We start from the raw sequence: 21,976 nt of genomic DNA, 5'->3' as shown, positions 1-21,976 counted from the left end.
ATATATATATATATATATATATATAGCAACTTTTGTGTGTTAACAGCTGTGTCTGTGGACATGAATTTAGAGGGAGCGCTGCCTGAAGTGTAAATCGGGAAAAAGCTTAACTGTTTTGTGGCTTGTGGGTCCGCAGCAGTTTTGCCATGAGCAAGTTAGCCAGAGAGGGTAAATGCATAGAACAAAATTGTTTTGAGCAATCCAGAACTGTTAGTTTGTCAGAAAAGGAGGTGGTCCATATTAGGAGCCGGTCCATGTTACAGGCCCTTTCTTTATTTTGGTGTGCATATAGGCCTATCTGCAGCACAGAGGACAATCATGAACAACAACACGAACTACATTTATGTCGATGTCATCACACACAGACACTCGCAGGGACATGCACTTAGACGCATAATATACACAGAGCCAGGTAACTGCAAAATAAATATCCCTCATGTAAGCAAAATATTAGCTACCTTTTATTATGAAACTTTTATTTGTTGATTTGGAAAATCTTTGCTCTGTATACATCCTCGGTAAATGGCAACAACATAGGTTTTGTGGAAGAATGAAAATTTAAGTTTGTAAGCTAAATGACCACCGACACCCCCCCCCCCCCCCCCCAGCTTCCCCGTTCGACCCTTGTGATTTTTTTTCTTCTGAATGCTTAGTCAGTGATCTAACATTCTATTAACCTTGATTGTAAACCATGTGTTTATGCTACTTTGTGTTCCTTTGTTAATTGACTTACATCAAAAAGATGATGAAAAAAGGCTGATAAATGTTAAGATCATACAAGACAATAATAACCTTTCATTGCTTTCCAGGAGTCCATGCTTTGATCGACGCATCCTTGTCTGTAGCAGCAAAGACTACCAAGAAACTGACAGTTTAGAGAACTAGGTTGAAACACTGAAACAGAAAACAACGTAAATAATACTAATTGAGTACATATACATGACAGATTTTAATGACATAGATAGAAAGACAGATATACAGACAGAAACAGGGGGAAACAGACAGAAACAGAGAGAAACGGAGACAGAGAGATAAACAAGATTTAATAGAGAGAGTGAGCGCATTAAGAAACATCTACATTTTCGAGCTGCCTACAACTGTGTTCTGTATATCGTTCTTACACGTTGCCTACCAGTTTCTCTTTGGAAGTTCCAGGAATTGACACAATGCGGTGTTTAGTTTACAATAATATTACCTAATAATTTAAAAACAGAATCAAGAAAGCCGATGTAAGCTGAGAAAAAAACAAAACAAATCAAAACAACAACAACAGATTTAACCTAATTGCCGTGCGATTTGTAAGGCTAATTGTTTTTAAGGAAATGGTCTGAGCTATTCTTTTTCACTGTCGAGCAACAAGAATGTTTATGGTTAAAAGTAGCTCCTCCCCCACCCCACCCCACCCCCACGGTATTTTAGGTAAATGATTTCATGGGTGGTCACATTAGACCTGACTGAATTTATGCATTAAATCTGGAACTCCGATAGTATAGTTATTTGCCGAAATTTGTTCTGGCAGCAGTGAAATGTAATCATTCATTAAACCATTGATGACAACTACATTCCACAAGAGATGGTGAACAAGATAATTATGATCACCCTTGGATATGACGAAAATCATTCGACTTACTCCACATGAGACTAGGTGCTAGAACAAATCTCTTTCAAGACTTTGATATATATTTTTAAGCATCCGGACTTCATCCAGACGCCAATGTAAACAGCATTGAATGATTATATAAGATGATAGCACTCTGGGTCAGTGTTTATAGTAATATGATAGGTGTGCTTGTTATTATATGTGAACCTATGTGTTTTATGTGTTGTTGTCCTATGAGTGAATGTCCTAATATTTCTATGAAATGTTCGTTATTATGAGTTATTTCTAATATGCTGACTGTTAGCAAATGATAACAGACATGTCGAGAAAAAAGATATCAAGCATGAGCCTTTTAGGCGAATGCTGATATCGTTTGTGAGACATGTCTGTTATCATTTGCTAACAGTCAGCATATTAGAAATAACGGTTTCATTACCGTTTAATTCGACCAAAAGAAATTTCGAAGCGACCCCGCGAATTAGACAGAACAGCCGCAATGGGAACTGGAGCGCTCCTACCTGATTATGCCTGTCAGTCAAAGAATTCTCGTGACCTGGGTCAGCCAATCAGAGTAACACACCTTACGTGATGAATATTCACAGGCCAAATGCGTTTGACACACAACAAACCATGTTGAACATGCGTTTCGGTTGCTTCGCTTTTTCTTGTTGAACAGAGAGCGACAGATTTAGAACCGACTCCAGACGGATGGGAAATGACGTAAAGATACATTTGACGTAAAGCGAGTGACCCAATTTCACTTGATTTGTCCGAACTTTGATAATTTAGATTTCAAGAAAGCGAGGCGGCATTGCACACTCAGAGGATGGGCGGTGCCTCGCTGTTCCGTAAAGCACCCACCGACAAAACTCGCTTTTCGGTATTTTTCAGATAAAGAGAGTATTATCTGACAGCATTTGAAGTGTCATTCTTTAGAATAAATCATACTGATATTGCTGATTTAAATGTTTACTTTGTCTTGTTCATTTTTAGCTTGATAAACAAAAAGGGTCCCTGCCTGAACGTTATAACATTTAGAGGATCACCTAGAATCCGTCCTGATTGGTCAAAAAGCCATATGGGGCACTGAATTGGTAATAAAATCGTTTACAGGCAGGCTGGGTGTGTAAAAGAAAATTGTCCATTCTAATGTAATATTTTAATGGACAATAAAGTGTTCTTAATGTTATTGTTATTTTTGTTATAAGTAGCATGAAAATGACTCGGAGCTCGCTGATTATATTTTTCACTTTTCGTTATAAAATCCAAGTTTGCAAAGATAGTTCTTCAACAGTACAGTGTTCCGATTATTGTAACATCCCTGCTCATATGCTTGTCAAAATAATCTTACATTTACTCAGCACATGAACGCAAATCGAAGACACACTTAGCGAAATTCATAGGTAATATATAACTAATATTTAAGAGAAAGCTCGTCTCATGTGTAAGCCTATTACAGGTAACATCTTATCAAAAACAGAAATAGAACGTGGAGAAATAAGTTGCCATTAGTACTGGAGCTTAATGGAAGACCCAGGGGAACCCCCCTTTTCAGACCCTTCCCGAATTTAAGACTCTCTGTCTTTTGAGACCATATTTGTTTGTTCAGACTTTCTGTTCATAACCTCTGTTAATTTATCCCCCTTTAAAGACTCCCTCCTTTTTAAGACCTGCTGTTCTGACTTTTGGTGTCGTTAAAGGGGGTTCCCCTGTAGTTGATCTTAAATCGGTCAACAAATATCAGCTCTGATGGCTTACAAACGATAGAAGACTTAAAGGTACACTCAGCTCTTATGGCTTACAAACGATAGAAGACTTAAAGGTACACTCAGCTCTGATGGCTTACAAACGATAGAAGACTTAAAGGTACACTCAGCTCTGATGGCTTACAAACGATAGAAGACTTAAAGGTACACTCAGCTCTGATGGCTTACAAACGATAGAAGACTTAAAGGTACACTCAGCTCTGATGGCTTACAAACGATAGAAGACTTAAAGGTACACTCAGCTCTGATGGCTTACAAACGATAGAAGACTTAAAGGTACACTCAGCTCTGATGGCTTACAAACGATAGAAGACTTAAAGGTACACTCAGCTCTGATGGCTTACAAACGATAGAAGACTTAAAGGTACACTCAGCTCTTGATGGCTTACAAACGATAGACGACTTAAAGGTACACTCAGCTCTTATGGCTTACAAACGATAGAAGACTTAGAGGTACACTCAGCTCTTATGGCTTACAAACGATAGAAGACTTAAAGGTACACTCAGCTCTTATGGCTTACAAACGATAGACGACTTAAAGGTACACTCAGCTCTTATGGCTTACAAACGATAGACGACTTAAAGGTACACTCAGCTCTGATGGCTTACAAACGATAGACGACTTAAAGGTACACTCAGCTCTGATGGCTTACAAACGATAGACGACTTAAAGGTACACTCAGCTCTTATGGCTTACAAACGATAGACGACTTAAAGGTACACTCAGCTCTGATGGCTTACAAACGATAGACGACTTAAAGGTACACTCAGCTCTTATGGCTTACAAACGATAGACGACTTAAAGGTACACTCAGCTCTTATGGCTTACAAACGATAGACGACTTAAAGGTACACTCAGCTCTTATGGCTTACAAACGATAGACGACTTAAAGGTACACTCAGCTCTGATGGCTTACAAACGATAGACGACTTAAAGGTACACTCAGCTCTTATGGCTTACAAACGATAGACGACTTAAAGGTACACTCAGCTCTGATGGCTTACACACGATAGACGACTTAAAGGTACACTCAGCTCTTATGGCTTACAAACGATAGACGACTTAAAGGTACACTCAGCTCTGATGGCTTACAAACGATAGACGACTTAAAGGTACACTCAGCTCTGATGGCTTACAAACGATAGAAGACTTCAAGGTACACTCAGCTCTGATGGCTTACAAACGATAGAAGACCTAAAGGTACACTCAGCTCTGATGGCTTACAAACGATAGAAGACCTAAAGGTACACTCAGCTCTGATGGCTTACAAACGATAGAAGACTTAAAGGTACACTCAGCTCTGATGGCTTACAAACGATAGAAGACTTAAAGGTACACTCAGCTCTGATGGCTTACAAACGATAGACGACTTAAAGGTACACTCAGCTCTGATGGCTTACAAACGATAGACGACTTAAAGGTACACTCAGCTCTGATGGCTTACAAACGATAGACGACTTAAAGGTACACTCAGCTCTGATGGCTTACAAACGATAGAAGACTTAAAGGTACACTCAGCTCTGATGGCTTACAAACGATAGAAGACTTAAAGGTACACTCAGCTCTGATGGCTTACAAACGATAGACGACTTAAAGGTACACTCAGCTCTGATGGCTTACAAACGATAGACGACTTAAAGGTACACTCAGCTCTGATGACTTACAAACGATAGACGACTTAAAGACTTAAAGGTACACTCAGCTCTGATGGCTTACAAACGATAGAAGACTTAAAGGTACACTCAGCTCTGATGGCTTACAAACGATAGAAGACTTAAAGGTACACTCAGCTCTGATGGCTTACAAACGATAGAAGACTTAAAGGTACACTCAGCTCTGATGGCTTACAAACGATAGAAGACTTAAAGGTACACTCAGCTCTTATGGCTCACAAACGATAGAAGACTTAAAGGTACACTCAGCACTGATGGCTTACAAACGATAGAAGACTTAAAGGTACACTCAGCTCTGATGGCTTACAAACGATAGAAGACTTAAAGGTACACTCAGCTCTGATGGCTTACAAACGATAGAAGACTTAAAGGTACACTCAGCTCTGATGGCTTACAAACGATAGAAGACTTAAAGGTACACTCAGCTCTGATGGCTTACAAACGATAGAAGACTTAAAGGTACACTCAGCTCTGATGGCTTACAAACGATAGAAGACTTAAAGGTACACTCAGCTCTGATGGCTTACAAACGATAGAAGACTTAAAGGTACACTCAGCTCTGATGGCTTACAAACGATAGAAGACTTAAAGGTACACTCAGCTCTGATGGCTTACAAACGATAGAAGACTTAAAGGTACACTCAGCTCTGATGGCTTACAAACGATAGAAGACTTAAAGGTACACTCAGCTCTGATGGCTTACAAACGATAGAAGACTTAAAGGTACACTCAGCTCTGATGGCTTACAAACGATAGAAGACTTAAAGGTACACTCAGCTCTGATGGCTTACAAACGATAGAAGACTTAAAGGTACACTCAGCTCTGATGGCTTACAAACGATAGAAGACTTAAAGGTACACTCAGCTCTTATGGCTTACAAACGATAGAAGGCTTAAAGGTACACTCAGCTCTGATGGCTTACAAACGATAGAAGGCTTAAAGGTACACTCAGCTCTGATGGCTTACAAACGATAGAAGGCTTAAAGGTACACTCAGCTCTGATGGCTTACAAACGATAGAAGGCTTAAAGGTACACTCAGCTCTGATGGCTTACAAACGATAGAAGACTTAAAGGTACACTCAGCTCTTATGGCTTACAAACGATAGAAGACTTAAAGGTACACTCAGCTCTGATGGCTTACAAACGATAGACGACTTAAAGGTACACTCAGCTCTGATGGCTTACAAACGATAGACGACTTAAAGGTACACTCAGCTCTGATGGCTTACAAACGATAGAAGACTTCAAGGTACACTCAGCTCTGATGGCTTACAAACGATAGAAGACCTAAAGGTACACTCAGCTCTGATGGCTTACAAACGATAGAAGACCTAAAGGTACACTCAGCTCTGATGGCTTACAAACGATAGAAGACTTAAAGGTACACTCAGCTCTGATGGCTTACAAACGATAGAAGACTTAAAGGTACACTCAGCTCTGATGGCTTACAAACGATAGACGACTTAAAGGTACACTCAGCTCTGATGGCTTACAAACGATAGACGACTTAAAGGTACACTCAGCTCTGATGGCTTACAAACGATAGACGACTTAAAGGTACACTCAGCTCTGATGGCTTACAAACGATAGAAGACTTAAAGGTACACTCAGCTCTGATGGCTTACAAACGATAGAAGACTTAAAGGTACACTCAGCTCTGATGGCTTACAAACGATAGACGACTTAAAGGTACACTCAGCTCTGATGGCTTACAAACGATAGACGACTTAAAGGTACACTCAGCTCTGATGGCTTACAAACGATAGACGACTTAAAGGTACACTCAGCTCTGATGGCTTACAAACGATAGACGACTTAAAGGTACACTCAGCTCTGATGGCTTACAAACGATAGACGACTTAAAGGTACACTCAGCTCTGATGGCTTACAAACGATAGACGACTTAAAGGTACACTCAGCTCTGATGGCTTACAAACGATAGAAGACCTAAAGGTACACTCAGCTCTGATGGCTTACAAACGATAGACGACTTAAAGGTACACTCAGCTCTGATGGCTTACAAACGATAGACGACTTAAAGGTACACTCAGCTCTGATGGCTTACAAACGATAGACGACTTAAAGGTACACTCAGCTCTGATGGCTTACAAACGATAGAAGACCTAAAGGTACACTCAGCTCTGATGGCTTACAAACGATAGACGACTTAAAGGTACACTCAGCTCTTATGGCTTACAAACGATAGACGACTTAAAGGTACACTCAGCTCTGATGGCTTACACACGATAGAAGACTTAAAGGTACACTCAGCTCTGATGGCTTACACACGATAGAAGACTTAAAGGTACACTCAGCTCTTATGGCTTACAAACGATAGACGACTTAAAGGTACACTCAGCTCTGATGGCTTACACACGATAGAAGACTTAAAGGTACACTCAGCTCTGATGGCTTACACACGATAGAAGACTTAAAGGTACACTCAGCTCTGATGGCTTACACACGATAGAAGACTTAAAGGTACACTCAGCTCTGATGGCTTACAAACGATAGAAGACTTAAAGGTACACTCAGCTCTGATGGCTTACAAACGATAGAAGACTTAAAGGTACACTCAGCTCTGGTGGCTTACAAACGATAGAAGACTTAAAGGTACACTCAGCTCTGATGGCTTACAAACGATAGAAGACTTAAAGGTACACTCAGCTCTGATGGCTTACAAACGATAGAAGACTTAAAGGTACACTCAGCTCTGATGGCTTACAAACGATAGAAGACTTAAAGGTACACTCAGCTCTGATGGCTTACAAACGATAGAAGACTTAAAGGTACACTCAGCTCTGATGGCTTACAAACGATAGAAGACTTAAAGGTACACTCAGCTCTGATGGCTTACAAACGATAGAAGACTTAAAGGTACACTCAGCTCTGATGGCTTACAAACGATAGAAGACTTAAAGGTACACTCAGCTCTGATGGCTTACAAACGATAGAAGACTTAAAGACTTAAAGACTTAAAGGTACACTCAGCACTGATGGCTTACAAACGATAGAAGACTTAAAGGTACACTCAGCTCTGATGGCTTACAAACGATAGAAGACTTAAAGGTACACTCAGCTCTGATGGCTTACAAACGATAGAAGACTTAAAGGTACACTCAGCTCTTATGGCTTACAAACGATAGAAGACTTAAAGGTACACTCAGCTCTGATGGCTTACAAACGATAGAAGACTTAAAGGTACACTCAGCTCTGATGGCTTACAAACGATAGAAGACTTAAAGGTACACTCAGCTCTGATGGCTTACAAACGATAGAAGACTTAAAGGTACACTCAGCTCTGATGGCTTACAAACGATAGAAGACTTAAAGGTACACTCAGCTCTGATGGCTTACAAACGATAGAAGACTTAAAGGTACACTCAGCTCTGATGGCTTACAAACGATAGAAGACTTAAAGGTACACTCAGCTCTGATGGCTTACAAACGATAGAAGACTTAAAGGTACACTCAGCTCTGATGGCTTACAAACGATAGAAGACTTAAAGGTACACTCAGCTCTGATGGCTTACAAACGATAGAAGACTTAAAGGTACACTCAGCTCTGATGGCTTACAAACGATAGAAGACTTAAAGGTACACTCAGCTCTGATGGATTACACACGATAGAAGACTTCAAGGTACACTCAGCTCTGATGGCTTACAAACGATAGAAGGCTTAAAGGTACACTCAGCTCTGATGGCTTACAAACGATAGAAGACTTAAAGGTACACTCAGCTCTGATGGCTTACAAACGATAGAAGACTTAAAGGTACACTCAGCTCTGATGGCTTACAAACGATAGAAGACTTAAAGGTACACTCAGCTCTGATGGCTTACAAACGATAGAAGACTTAAAGGTACACTCAGCTCTGATGGCTTACAAACGATAGAAGACTTAAAGGTACACTCAGCACTGATGGCTTACAAACGATAGAAGACTTAAAGGTACACTCAGCTCTGATGGCTTACAAACGATAGAAGACTTAAAGGTACACTCAGCTCTGATGGCTTACAAACGATAGAAGACTTAAAGGTACACTCAGCTCTGATGGCTTACAAACGATAGAAGACTTAAAGGTACACTCAGCTCTGATGGCTTACAAACGATAGAAGACTTAAAGGTACACTCAGCTCTGATGGCTTACAAACGATAGAAGACTTAAAGGTACACTCAGCTCTGATGGCTTACAAACGATAGAAGACTTAAAGGTACACACAGCTCTGATGGCTTACAAACGATAGAAGACTTAAAGGTACACTCAGCTCTGATGGCTTACAAACGATAGAAGACTTAAAGGTACACTCAGCTCTGATGGCTTACAAACGATAGAAGACTTAAAGGTACACTCAGCTCTGATGGCTTACAAACGATAGAAGACTTAAAGGTACACTCAGCTCTGATGGCTTACAAACGATAGAAGACTTAAAGGTACACTCAGCTCTGATGGCTTACAAACGATAGAAGACTTAAAGGTACACTCAGCTCTGATGGCTTACAAACGATAGAAGACTTAAAGGTACACTCAGCTCTTATGGCTTACAAACGATAGAAGACTTAAAGGTACACTCAGCTCTGATGGCTTACAAACGATAGAAGACTTAAAGGTACACTCAGCTCTGATGGCTTACAAACGATAGAAGACTTAAAGGTACACTCAGCTCTGATGGCTTACAAACGATAGAAGACTTAAAGGTACACTCAGCTCTGATGGCTTACAAACGATAGAAGACTTAAAGGTACACTCAGCTCTGATGGCTTACAAACGATAGAAGACTTAAAGGTACACTCAGCTCTGATGGCTTACAAACGATAGAAGACTTAAAGGTACACTCAGCTCTGATGGCTTACAAACGATAGAAGACTTAAAGGTACACTCAGCTCTGATGGCTTACAAACGATAGAAGACTTAAAGGTACACTCAGCTCTGATGGCTTACAAACGATAGAAGACTTAAAGGTACACTCAGCTCTGATGGCTTACAAACGATAGAAGACTTAAAGGTACACTCAGCTCTGATGGCTTACAAACGATAGAAGACTTAAAGGTACACTCAGCTCTGATGGCTTACAAACGATAGAAGACTTAAAGGTACACTCAGCTCTGATGGCTTACAAACGATAGAAGACTTAAAGGTACACTCAGCTCTGATGGCTTACAAACGATAGAAGACTTAAAGGTACACTCAGCTCTTATGGCTTACAAACGATAGAAGACTTAAAGGTACACACAGCTCTGATGGCTTACAAACGATAGAAGACTTAAAGGTACACTCAGCTCTGATGGCTTACAAACGATAGAAGACTTAAAGGTACACTCAGCTCTGATGGCTTACAAACGATAGAAGACTTAAAGGTACACTCAGCTCTGATGGCTTACAAACGATAGAAGACTTAAAGGTACACTCAGCTCTTATGGCTTACAAACGATAGAAGACTTAAAGGTACACTCAGCTCTGATGGCTTACAAACGATAGAAGACTTAAAGGTACACTCAGCTCTGATGGCTTACAAACGATAGAAGACTTAAAGGTACACTCAGCTCTGATGGCTTACAAACGATAGAAGACTTCAAGGTACACTCAGCTCTGATGGCTTACAAACGATAGAAGACTTAAAGGTACACTCAGCTCTGATGGCTTACAAACGATAGAAGACTTAAAGGTACACTCAGCTCTGATGGCTTACAAACGATAGAAGACTTAAAGGTACACTCAGCTCTGATGGCTTACAAACGATAGAAGACTTAAAGGTACACTCAGCTCTGATGGCTTACACGCGATAGAAGACTTAAAGGTACACTCAGCTCTGATGGCTTACAAACGATAGAAGACTTAAAGGTACACTCAGCTCTGATGGCTTACAAACGATAGAAGACTTAAAGGTACACTCAGCTCTGATGGCTTACAAACGATAGAAGACTTAAAGGTACACTCAGCTCTGATGGCTTACAAACGATAGAAGACTTAAAGGTACACTCAGCTCTGATGGCTTACACACGATAGACGACTTAAAGGTACACTCAGCTCTGATGGCTTACAAACGATAGACGACTTAAAGGTACACTCAGCTCTGATGGCTTACAAACGATAGACGACTTAAAGGTACACTCAGCTCTGATGGCTTACAAACGATAGAAGACTTAAAGGTACACTCAGCTCTGATGGCTTACACACGATAGAAGACTTAAAGGTACACTCAGCTCTGATGGCTTACAAACGATAGACGACTTAAAGGTACACTCAGCTCTGATGGCTTACAAACGATAGAAGACTTAAAGGTACACTCAGCTCTGATGGCTTACAAACGATAGACGACTTAAAGGTACACTCAGCTCTGATGGCTTACAAACGATAGACGACTTAAAGGTACACTCAGCTCTGATGGCTTACAAACGATAGACGACTTAAAGGTACACTCAGCTCTGATGGCTTACAAACGATAGAAGACTTAAAGGTACACTCAGCTCTGATGGCTTACAAACGATAGACGACTTAAAGGTACACTCAGCTCTTATGGCTTACAAACGATAGACGACTTAAAGGTACACTCAGCTCTGATGGCTTACACACGATAGAAGACTTAAAGGTACACTCAGCTCTGATGGCTTACACACGATAGAAGACTTAAAGGTACACTCAGCTCTGATGGCTTACAAACGATAGAAGACTTAAAGGTACACTCAGCTCTGATGGCTTACACACGATAGAAGATTTAAAGGTACACTCAGCTCTGATGGCTTACAAACGATAGAAGACTTAAAGGTACACTCAGCTCTGATGGCTTACACACGATAGAAGACTTAAAGGTACACTCAGCTCTGATGGCTTACAAACGATAGAAGACTTAAAGGTACACTCAGCTCTGATGGCTTACAAACGATAGAAGACTTAAAGGTACACTCAGCTCTGATGGCTTACAAACGATAGAAGACTTAAAGGTACACTCAGCTCTGATGGCTTACAAACGATAGAAGACTTAAAGGTACACTCAGCTCTGATGGCTTACAAACGATAGAAGACTTAAAGGTACACTCAGCTCTGATGGCTTACAAACGATAGAAGACTTAAAGGTACACTCAGCTCTGATGGCTTACAAACGATAGAAGACTTAAAGGTACACTCAGCTCTGATGGCTTACAAACGATAGAAGACTTAAAGGTACACTCAGCTCTGATGGCTTACAAACGATAGAAGACTTAAAGGTACACTCAGCTCTGATGGCTTACAAACGATAGAAGACTTAAAGGTACACTCAGCTCTGATGGCTTACAAACGATAGAAGACTTAAAGACTTAAAGACTTAAAGGTACACTCAGCACTGATGGCTTACAAACGATAGAAGACTTAAAGGTACACTCAGCTCTGATGGCTTACAAACGATAGAAGACTTAAAGGTACACTCAGCTCTGATGGCTTACAAACGATAGAAGACTTAAAGGTACACTCAGCTCTTATGGCTTACAAACGATAGAAGACTTAAAGGTACACTCAGCTCTGATGGCTTACAAACGATAGAAGACTTAAAGGTACACTCAGCTCTGATGGCTTACAAACGATAGAAGACTTAAAGGTACACTCAGCTCTGATGGCTTACAAACGATAGAAGACTTAAAGGTACACTCAGCTCTGATGGCTTACAAACGATAGAAGACTTAAAGGTACACTCAGCTCTGATGGCTTACAAACGATAGAAGACTTAAAGGTACACTCAGCTCTGATGGCTTACAAACGATAGAAGACTTAAAGGTACACTCAGCTCTGATGGCTTACAAACGATAGAAGACTTAAAGGTACACTCAGCTCTGATGGCTTACAAACGATAGAAGACTTAAAGGTACACTCAGCTCTGATGGCTTACAAACGATAGAAGACTTAAAGGTACACTCAGCTCTGATGGCTTACAAACGATAGAAGACTTAAAGGTACACTCAGCTCTGATGGCTTACAAACGATAGAAGACTTAAAGGTACACTCAGCTCTTATGGCTTACAAACGATAGAAGGCTTAAAGGTACACTCAGCTCTGATGGCTTACAAACGATAGAAGGCTTAAAGGTACACTCAGCTCTGATGGCTTACAAACGATAGAAGGCTTAAAGGTACACTCAGCTCTGATGGCTTACAAACGATAGAAGGCTTAAAGGTACACTCAGCTCTGATGGCTTACAAACGATAGAAGACTTAAAGGTACACTCAGCTCTTATGGCTTACAAACGATAGAAGACTTAAAGGTACACTCAGCTCTGATGGCTTACAAACGATAGAAGACTTAAAGGTACACTCAGCTCTGATGGCTTACAAACGATAGAAGACTTAAAGGTACACTCAGCTCTGATGGCTTACAAACGATAGAAGACTTAAAGGTACACTCAGCTCTGATGGCTTACAAACGATAGAAGACTTAAAGGTACACTCAGCTCTGATGGCTTACAAACGATAGAAGACTTAAAGGTACACTCAGCACTGATGGCTTACAAACGATAGAAGACTTAAAGGTACACTCAGCTCTGATGGCTTACAAACGATAGAAGACTTAAAGGTACACTCAGCTCTGATGGCTTACAAACGATAGAAGACTTAAAGGTACACTCAGCTCTGATGGCTTACAAACGATAGAAGACTTAAAGGTACACTCAGCTCTGATGGCTTACAAACGATAGAAGACTTAACGGTACACTCAGCTTCACGTAAACCATCAGTTTCTGGCCACATACACTGTCAGGCTGTTACACACAGTACAAACACCCTTTCGTTTAAACACTCACCGTTTGAGAACATCCCAGGTGCCGTAAAGAGCGAGCATTTTTCAAAGAATTTATTTTTGCGTGGTCAGCTGGATTTACTATAAGACAAATCGGAAGCCTCATTTTGGTGCTAGACCTAACTTTTAAAATTTAAATGATAAATTGACAGCTTGTTACACAAACATTCTTAAATCTTAAAAGATTTCTTTATTCATCAAAACAAGATCAGTACAATTCGAACTTTTGAAAGTTTTGAAAGTTTGAAAAAAGGGAGCCCGGAAGCAGTTCACGCAAGGCCGTGTTTGCCCAAGCAGACGAATTTTCTGCGTATCGCTTGATTCTTGTTATCCAACCGCCGCCGATAAGTTCGTGTGACTCACAGTCGTTTGTTGCATTTTAAATTCAGAGGTACACAATAACGTGCTATTGCAGATACAGCGAGTCGTATTGAAATCACAAACTGACCACTAAATTGTGAAAAAAAGGAAAGTGGGTGACACGGGTTCACGATGGCTCAGGGGTAAAATAAACCACGAAATCTGGTGTGTGGTTTACGCAAGCTAAATAGCCATTCAAACGAACTGTGTCATTTAATGCTGTTGAATGCTATTGCAAGTGTGTTCCATAATGTTAGAACTGCTTTTTTTCGTGAGAAGATTTAAATCGTTCTGTAAACCATTTGAGGCAGACTGGGCCTTTCATTGTTACCTTCAGTGTCGTTGGTATGCTCACTGTTATCTTGGTTACAGTGTCCTGGTCTGAAGTGAAAACGTACAAGCATTTCTTTACAAATGTATATGCATATCTGTATTTTTTTTGTTTTGGGGGGGGGGGGGGGGTGGAAGGGGGGAAGGGGGGAAGGGGGGGGGAGAGGGGGGGGATGCTGGGGTGTTTAACACTCCATAGACTACAGATATGGAAGACTGTTATGATATGAACAATTACATTGCACAAACAATGAAATGAACATTGTGTACATGTTTAGCTGATATTAAACGTTACGGAGTTATTTGCCGTAAAGAGTTTTACGAATGTTTCACAAACTATCACATACTTTCAAAACAACAGGTTTGTAAAACAAAATGGAGTGTTTACAAACAAAATCATGATAGGCAGAGAGTGTGCATGCAGCAGAGGTATATTTCGTCTTCTTACCTTGTGGTTGAATCAAACAGATTGATAGATTGAAAGTTAGATGGATAGATAGATAGATAGATAGATATATAGATAGATAGATAGATAGATAGATCAATTATAACTAGCTATAATATACTTAATGTTTGCAAATTATAACAGACATGTCGAAAAATGGAGATCAGCATGAGCCAGCTTTTAATCGGTGAGTCGGCAAAAACCGCTGGAGTTATAAACTATCAATATTTTATAATAATAACTTCGTTTGTCAAATCTAAGAGAAGGAAATGAACACCAAAGAGCACTTTGAATACTACCTTTCCATTGGACATGCATTTCTGACGCCAGGAAAAAATCCACAGAAAGACAGGAGGACCAAATGTAACTTGATCATTTCTTTGCCTGTAGAATACTGACACACACACACACACACACACACACACACACACACACACACACACACACACACACATACACACACACACATACACGGACACACACACACGCACGCACACACACACACACACACACACACGCACACACACACACACCAACACACACACTCACACACAAACACACACACACACAAACACACACACACACACACACACGCACGCGCACACACACACACACACACACACACACACACACACACACACACACACACACACACACACACACACACACACACACACGATTGGAGACGTTTTTTGTTGTCAGTTATATTTCTTTATACCCTTTTTGAATGATCGAAATGTTGCACATATTTTGCTAATATCTAACCGTTACTCGCAATTTGCTTCATGAATTTTACGAAAAATTGATGTGTTTAACATACTATTTCTACTGTGAAAACGACAGGTTTGTCAGGATAAAAGGGAGTTTTTAAAAAAGAATTATTACAGGCAGAGAATGTGCATGCAGCAGAGGTATGTGACACTATGTCGTCTTCTTACCTTAGGGTTGAATCAATCAGCAACAACATACACGTATCGTTTCAGTCGACGCTATATGCACAACTGATTCAATCTGACACAGTATCTGCTGTTATCTGCACAAAAAAGGCTTTTCTCTAATGTTTCCACTTCCTGGATCGCCCACCTGTTTTATCAACGTGCTGTTGTGGCGTTAGAGTGAGCTGGCACTCGGTTTAGTTATCTCCTGATTTGGAGATCACATACCAGGCAGTTGAAACAACCGATTAGAAAAACACTCAAGTTTTGAAGAATGAAATATGATGCTGTTGAAATAATCATGAGGAAAACATTCCCATTTTGAAGTGTCACACGGCAGCGGTTTTTCCCTGAGTCAAGGTGCAGTGACAAATCTAACCGGATAAACTCGTACCACCCCCGTATGCAAGCACATGCACAAAGACCGATGTGCATGATAAAAAGTCCCGCGTTTGCACAGACACCTTGCTCACATTCACTCGAGGACGCTACCTACGCGGCAGACTAAAGCGGTGTGGTACGCAACATTTTCCCCATCAGGTGAACTTGGGATAACAAATCTCACGAACACAGAAGAAAGAAGTATCATTTACCAAACAGTTTAAACGTAACGTTCTTCAGACAAACACTACTTGTATTATCACCTTATTTTTGCATGTGTGTGTGTGTGTGTGTGTGTGTGTGTGTGTGTGTGTGTGTGTGTGTGCGCCAAAACGCGCCGTCCGATTGTCACATCAGACAACCCGGCTGCCCACGCACAAATAAATTCTTTGAAAATTGCTCGCTCTTTACGTAGGGCACCTAGGATGTTCTCAAGCAGTGAGTGTTTAAACGAAAGGGTGTTTGTACTGTGTGTAAAAGCCTGACAGTGTCTGTGATGGTTTACGGGAGGCTGACTGTGCCTTTAACACGAGGTTTAAAAGATAGAATTGAAACGCGAGCGAAAGCGAGCATTTTAATTGTTTGGCAACAACAACAACAACAACAACAACAACAACAACAACAACAACAACAACAACAACAACAACAACAACAACAACAACAACAACAACAACGACGGGTGTAAACCTGGTATCACACATCAAGACATGTAGTATTCTGTTCATCCTAAATTCTGTATTATTGTACCTCATCTTACCGACAGCTCCGTCCTTTTGAATTTACTCACTTTCAAACATCAAACCATTTCACTCGACTTGGCAATCACTCAGCCGCATTCACACACAAACGAAACATACCCGAAGTAGTGCGTCTTACTTAAACATTATGACGGTTTACGTTGAACACCGAGTCAGTTAAATTAGATCATCATGTGACCAGTTCCAAAGGAAAGAAGGAAGCCTTTGCCTCAGGAACAAATTTAACACAAAGAAAGGCACAGAAAAACATCAACGACATATACTAATTCCGCCGCGCCTGTGGACAATTATGTGTAAGGTCACCACCAGGCGGTGTATGTGTAGGGGGTTACACTTTAGGCCTACATGAAATTCACACGTGTGAGGATATGATTTAGTTATACACGGGAAAATATACTCTCATATAGGATAAACACGTTTTGTTTTGTTTTGTTTTCATTAATTCTGGTTGTCTGCTCCTACTTTAAATTGTCTGTTTCTTTGTATATTGTGCATGCTTGCTTGTTTGCGTCATGCTTGCTTGTTTGCGTCATGCTTGCTTGTTTGCGTCATGCTTGCTTGTTTGCGTCATGCTTGCTTGTTTGCGTCATGCTTGCTTGTTTGCGTCATGCTTGCTTGTTTGCGTCATGCTTGCTTGTTTGCGTACGGCTTGTTGCTGTTTTTTGTTTTTATATGTTTTGTCTGTTCATTCGTTTGTCCTCTTTTTAGTTTTTGTTTGTTTTATTTTAAATCCAAAGTAAGGAAACTCTTTTCATTTTGAATGTTTTTGTGTAGCAATATCACAATCCTGTATCTTTTCAACCGTAGAATAAGCTGAACGAGATGAGCACTTGTCGCACGTACGCAAACACAGACACTCACCGGTAAAGACATAGGCACAGACAGACAGACACACAAACACAGACAGACACAGACTCAGACAGACAGACAGACAGACAGACATACAGACAGACAGACAGACAGACAGACAGACAGACAGACACACACACATACACATACACACACCAAGAAGGAAGGCAGGGCGTGGTGCAGTTGATGCGATAAAAAGGATGTTTATTTAGTGTTCGCTAAACACCTAATCTCAAACCTTGTGGAATGCTGGAATACTGGGTCTAGGCAACACAGGTAAATCGACTGTATACTTTTCTCTCTCTGATTCTGTAATAACTTAATCTCACCCAAAACACTCTCGCACGCCCGAACATGACACACACAATCATAGAAACACGTACACGCACAACACTGACCCACAGACTCAGACATAAACACGCGCGCGCTTTTGAGAAAGATACCCCCCCCCACACACACACACCAGCAAAAAGAATCTAACTATATATTTATGTTTATATTGGCCTTCCATTAAGAGTGAATGTGCACTCGAATCCATTATCTCCTGTTTGACGAAACGCATATCAAACAGTTAAAACAATTACAAGGAAACACTCCCGCTTTGAAGTATCACTAATTACGTAGTTAAACAATCATTAAGGAAAGCTTATGTTTTGAACAGACAGACAGACAGACAGACAGACAGACATACAGACAGAAAGACAGACACACACACACACACACACACACACACACACACACACACCAAGAAGGAAGGCAGGGCGTGGTGCAGTTGATGCGATAAAAGGGATGTTTATTCAGTGTTCGCTAAACACATAATCTCAAAGCTTGTGGAATGCTGGAATACTGGGTCAAGGCAACACAGGTAAATCGACTGTGTATTTTTCCCCCTCAGATACTGTAATAAATGACCAAATGTCACCCAAAACACTCACGCACGCCCAAACACGACACACACAATCATAGAAACACGTACACGCACAACACTGACCCACAGACTCAGACATAAACACGCGCGCGCTTTTGAGAAAGATACCCCCCCACACACACACACACCAGAAAAAAATCTAATTATATATTTATGTTTATATTGGCTTTCCATAAAGGGTGAATGTGCACTCGAATGCATAATCTCCTGTTTGACGAAACGCATACCAAATTAACAGTTAAAACAATTACAAGGAAAACACTCCCGCTTTGAAGTATCACTAATTACGTAGTTAAACAATCATTAAGGAAAGCTTCTGTTTTGAAGTATCCCATATTAGACGTAGACAGTTAAAAACAAGTCGCGTAAGGCGAAAATACAACATTTAGTCAAGCTCAGTCGAACTCACAGAATGAAACTGAACGCATTGCATTTTTTCCGTAAGACCGTACACTCGTAGCATCGTCTGTCCACCGCTCGTGGTAAAGGCAGTGAAATTAACAATCCAGAAAAGCGCGGTAGCGGTTGCGCTGAGGAGGATAGCACGCTTTTCTATATCTCTATTCTTTTTGACTCCCTGAACGTGTTTTTCATCCAAACATAACTTCATATCTATTTGTTTCTGGAATCAGGAACCGACAAGAAAGAAGATGAAATTGTTTAAAAATCGATTTCTGAAATTTAATTTTAATCATAATTTTCATATTTGTAATTTTCTGAGCTTTTTTTCAATCCGAATATAACATATTTATATGTTTTTTGAATCAGAAAATGATGAAAAATAAGATAAACGTAATTTTGGATCGTTTTAAAAACAAATAATTTTAATTACAACTCTTAGGATTTTAAGGACTAAAGTCATCAATTAATTTGTCAGTCTCCAAGCTGAAATGCAATACCAAAGTCCGGCCTTCGTCGAAGATTGCTTGGCCAAAATGTCAATCAATTTGTGACAGTGCCGCCTCAACTTTTACAAAATGCCGGATATGACGTCATTAAAGGTCTTGCTGAAAAATTGCATTGCGTTCAGTTTCATTCTGTGAGTTCGACAGCTTGACTAAATGTTGTATTTTCGCCTTACGCGACTTGTTATCCAGTTGTAATAGCAACTGTTACAGTGGTAATTTTGTACCTAAGTTATTATAATTAAGTGAATCATCTTTTTTGTTTGAAGCATCTTTAATTAACAAGCATTACGTTTGTTTGTTTGTTTGTTTGTTTGCTTGCTTCTTTCCGTTAGTTATTGAGGTACCTGCTTTTATCTTGTTGTCTTTTGAGCAAGGCATATAAAAGCTCATTCGTCATTCTTGGAATGTATGACAATCTAAACCTAGCTGGCTAAGCTGGCTGGCTGATATGAATGGATTGGCTGATCGGTGCATATGTTGAGCGTGGTTTTAATTGATTCTCCTTCCTGTTCTATCCATGTGATTCACATACTCTGGTTCACCCTTCAATTCTAAAGGTGGAAGCCAACGTTGTTCCATCGGCGTTAAAATAGCAACACAAAAACATAACGCAATCTGATCAATCCAAACACCTAAAGCTGACAATGTTCAGGCGGTAGTACTGATATGCCATCGGTAGCACAGGCGCTTGTGTCAAAATGTCCATCAATCGAAGTAGTATTAATGCAGTAAGTCTAAGGAGAAGGACACTTTGTTCGACACACACTTTGGTACAAGCTTCTGTGATTAGTAGCGTTGTTTTTAAGTATCAGAAGCAACAACAACAACAACAACAACAACAACAACAACAACAACAACAACAACAACAACAACAACAACAACATAGATTCTTGCATAGTAGCGGAATGCCTTAGCTTTACCAGCAAACTGGTCTCGTCTATCGAAGATGCACTTCTTCTCTTATTCCCTCACAAACGACCATGTGTAACAACACTGATCTGACTTTTACATGGAATGACAACAATCTTCTACTCGGACTCATACCAAAAATCTAGTTGTTAGTACAGAAACGTTCCATTGAGGAATCTATTTACATAGAATTTTAGGCAAGTTTTTCGGCGGTAAAAGCATCCAATCTGTTTTCGAATCTTAGTGCATGCGATACTTTTTTGCTATCATTTTGCATGCTGTGCATATACAATTCTGATAAATGTGTTCCGAGTTCTTGTTGAAGCATTTAAACAATGATTGAAAAAAGTGCTGGTGTTTTTTTTTATATATTTTTTTTATAGGTATCATGTTTATATAGGTCAAAGGCGGAATCATAATTAAAAACAAAGCATAAAGCGATAATATTTAAGAAAATATTACAAAATGAATCATCAATTTGCTTCAATTAGAGCAGAAAGAGCATCACATTTATTTTGTTATTTACTGATAAAGTACGATACGTTACTGTGGATGAAATAATCCATGTAACCTTTTCTGTGTACAGAGACAAGCTCCGTCCCTTCACAGAGTCAACTCGAGCGATATATCAGACCAATACAACACTGACTGGGACGTATTATAAAGGCGCAACATACCACAAAGCAATGTCTGTAGATATCAACTATTATAAAGACAAGGCAGTGAATTCTATGATCTCACTTGGTATGAAAAATATTTCATCTGAGGCCCAAAAAAATAATAGGTGTGGTTACGGTAACATAGCCAAAAAAATAGGGTAGGTAGGTAGGCAATCACTTTTTTTTTCAACTTTTTTTTCTAATGTGTACAAATTAAACCTACTTGACAGGGAAATAAGTGTGCGACTCGGGCGCTTTCGCTTTCATTGCGTTTTCTGCACTCGTTTACTTGTTGTTTTGGGTATTTTTTTGACAAATGTAATAAAAAGTTATAGGGTCGGCCCCAAAAAATAGGGTAGGTCGGGTTACCGTAACCACACCTATTTTTTTTTTAGGCCTAATCACAGATCTTCGAACTTTTCTTGACATCATTGGCTCACGAAGTGTAGCCTATGCGATGCTAACTTTTGTCTGTCTGTGCGTGCGTGCGTGCGTGCGTGCGTGAGTGCGTGCGTGCGTGCGTATGTATGTATGTATGTCTGTGGTAGAAACTTTAACATTTGAAGACGTCATATTACATTGACGTCACATTATGACGTACGAGGGTTAGACGTCACGCGATGGAATTACTGAAAGTCTCGGTGATTGTTATTTTGAGCGGGCCGAGACTATTTGGCAGTCGTGTCCATGTAAGCAGGCTACATGCAGA

General features: G+C 40.1%; 1 long non-coding RNA gene across 1 annotated transcript; it reads right to left on the bottom strand.

The window, feature by feature from the left end:
- Positions 1 to 786: 786 nt before the first annotated feature.
- Positions 787 to 15,340, bottom strand: LOC138970328 (uncharacterized). Its single transcript, XR_011456888.1, has 3 exons — positions 15,240 to 15,340; positions 14,497 to 14,546; positions 787 to 894 (listed from the first exon to the last, which is right to left on the bottom strand). It is a non-coding gene; the product is annotated as an uncharacterized lncRNA (long non-coding RNA).
- Between the last annotated feature and the right edge of the window lie 6,636 nt (positions 15,341 to 21,976).

The sequence above is a fragment of the Littorina saxatilis genome, linkage group LG7 (genome assembly GCF_037325665.1).
Source record: "Littorina saxatilis isolate snail1 linkage group LG7, US_GU_Lsax_2.0, whole genome shotgun sequence".
In the NCBI taxonomy this organism is placed as follows: Eukaryota; Metazoa; Mollusca; class Gastropoda; order Littorinimorpha; family Littorinidae; genus Littorina; species Littorina saxatilis.
This window is presented reverse-complemented; position numbering and strand designations above follow the sequence as displayed.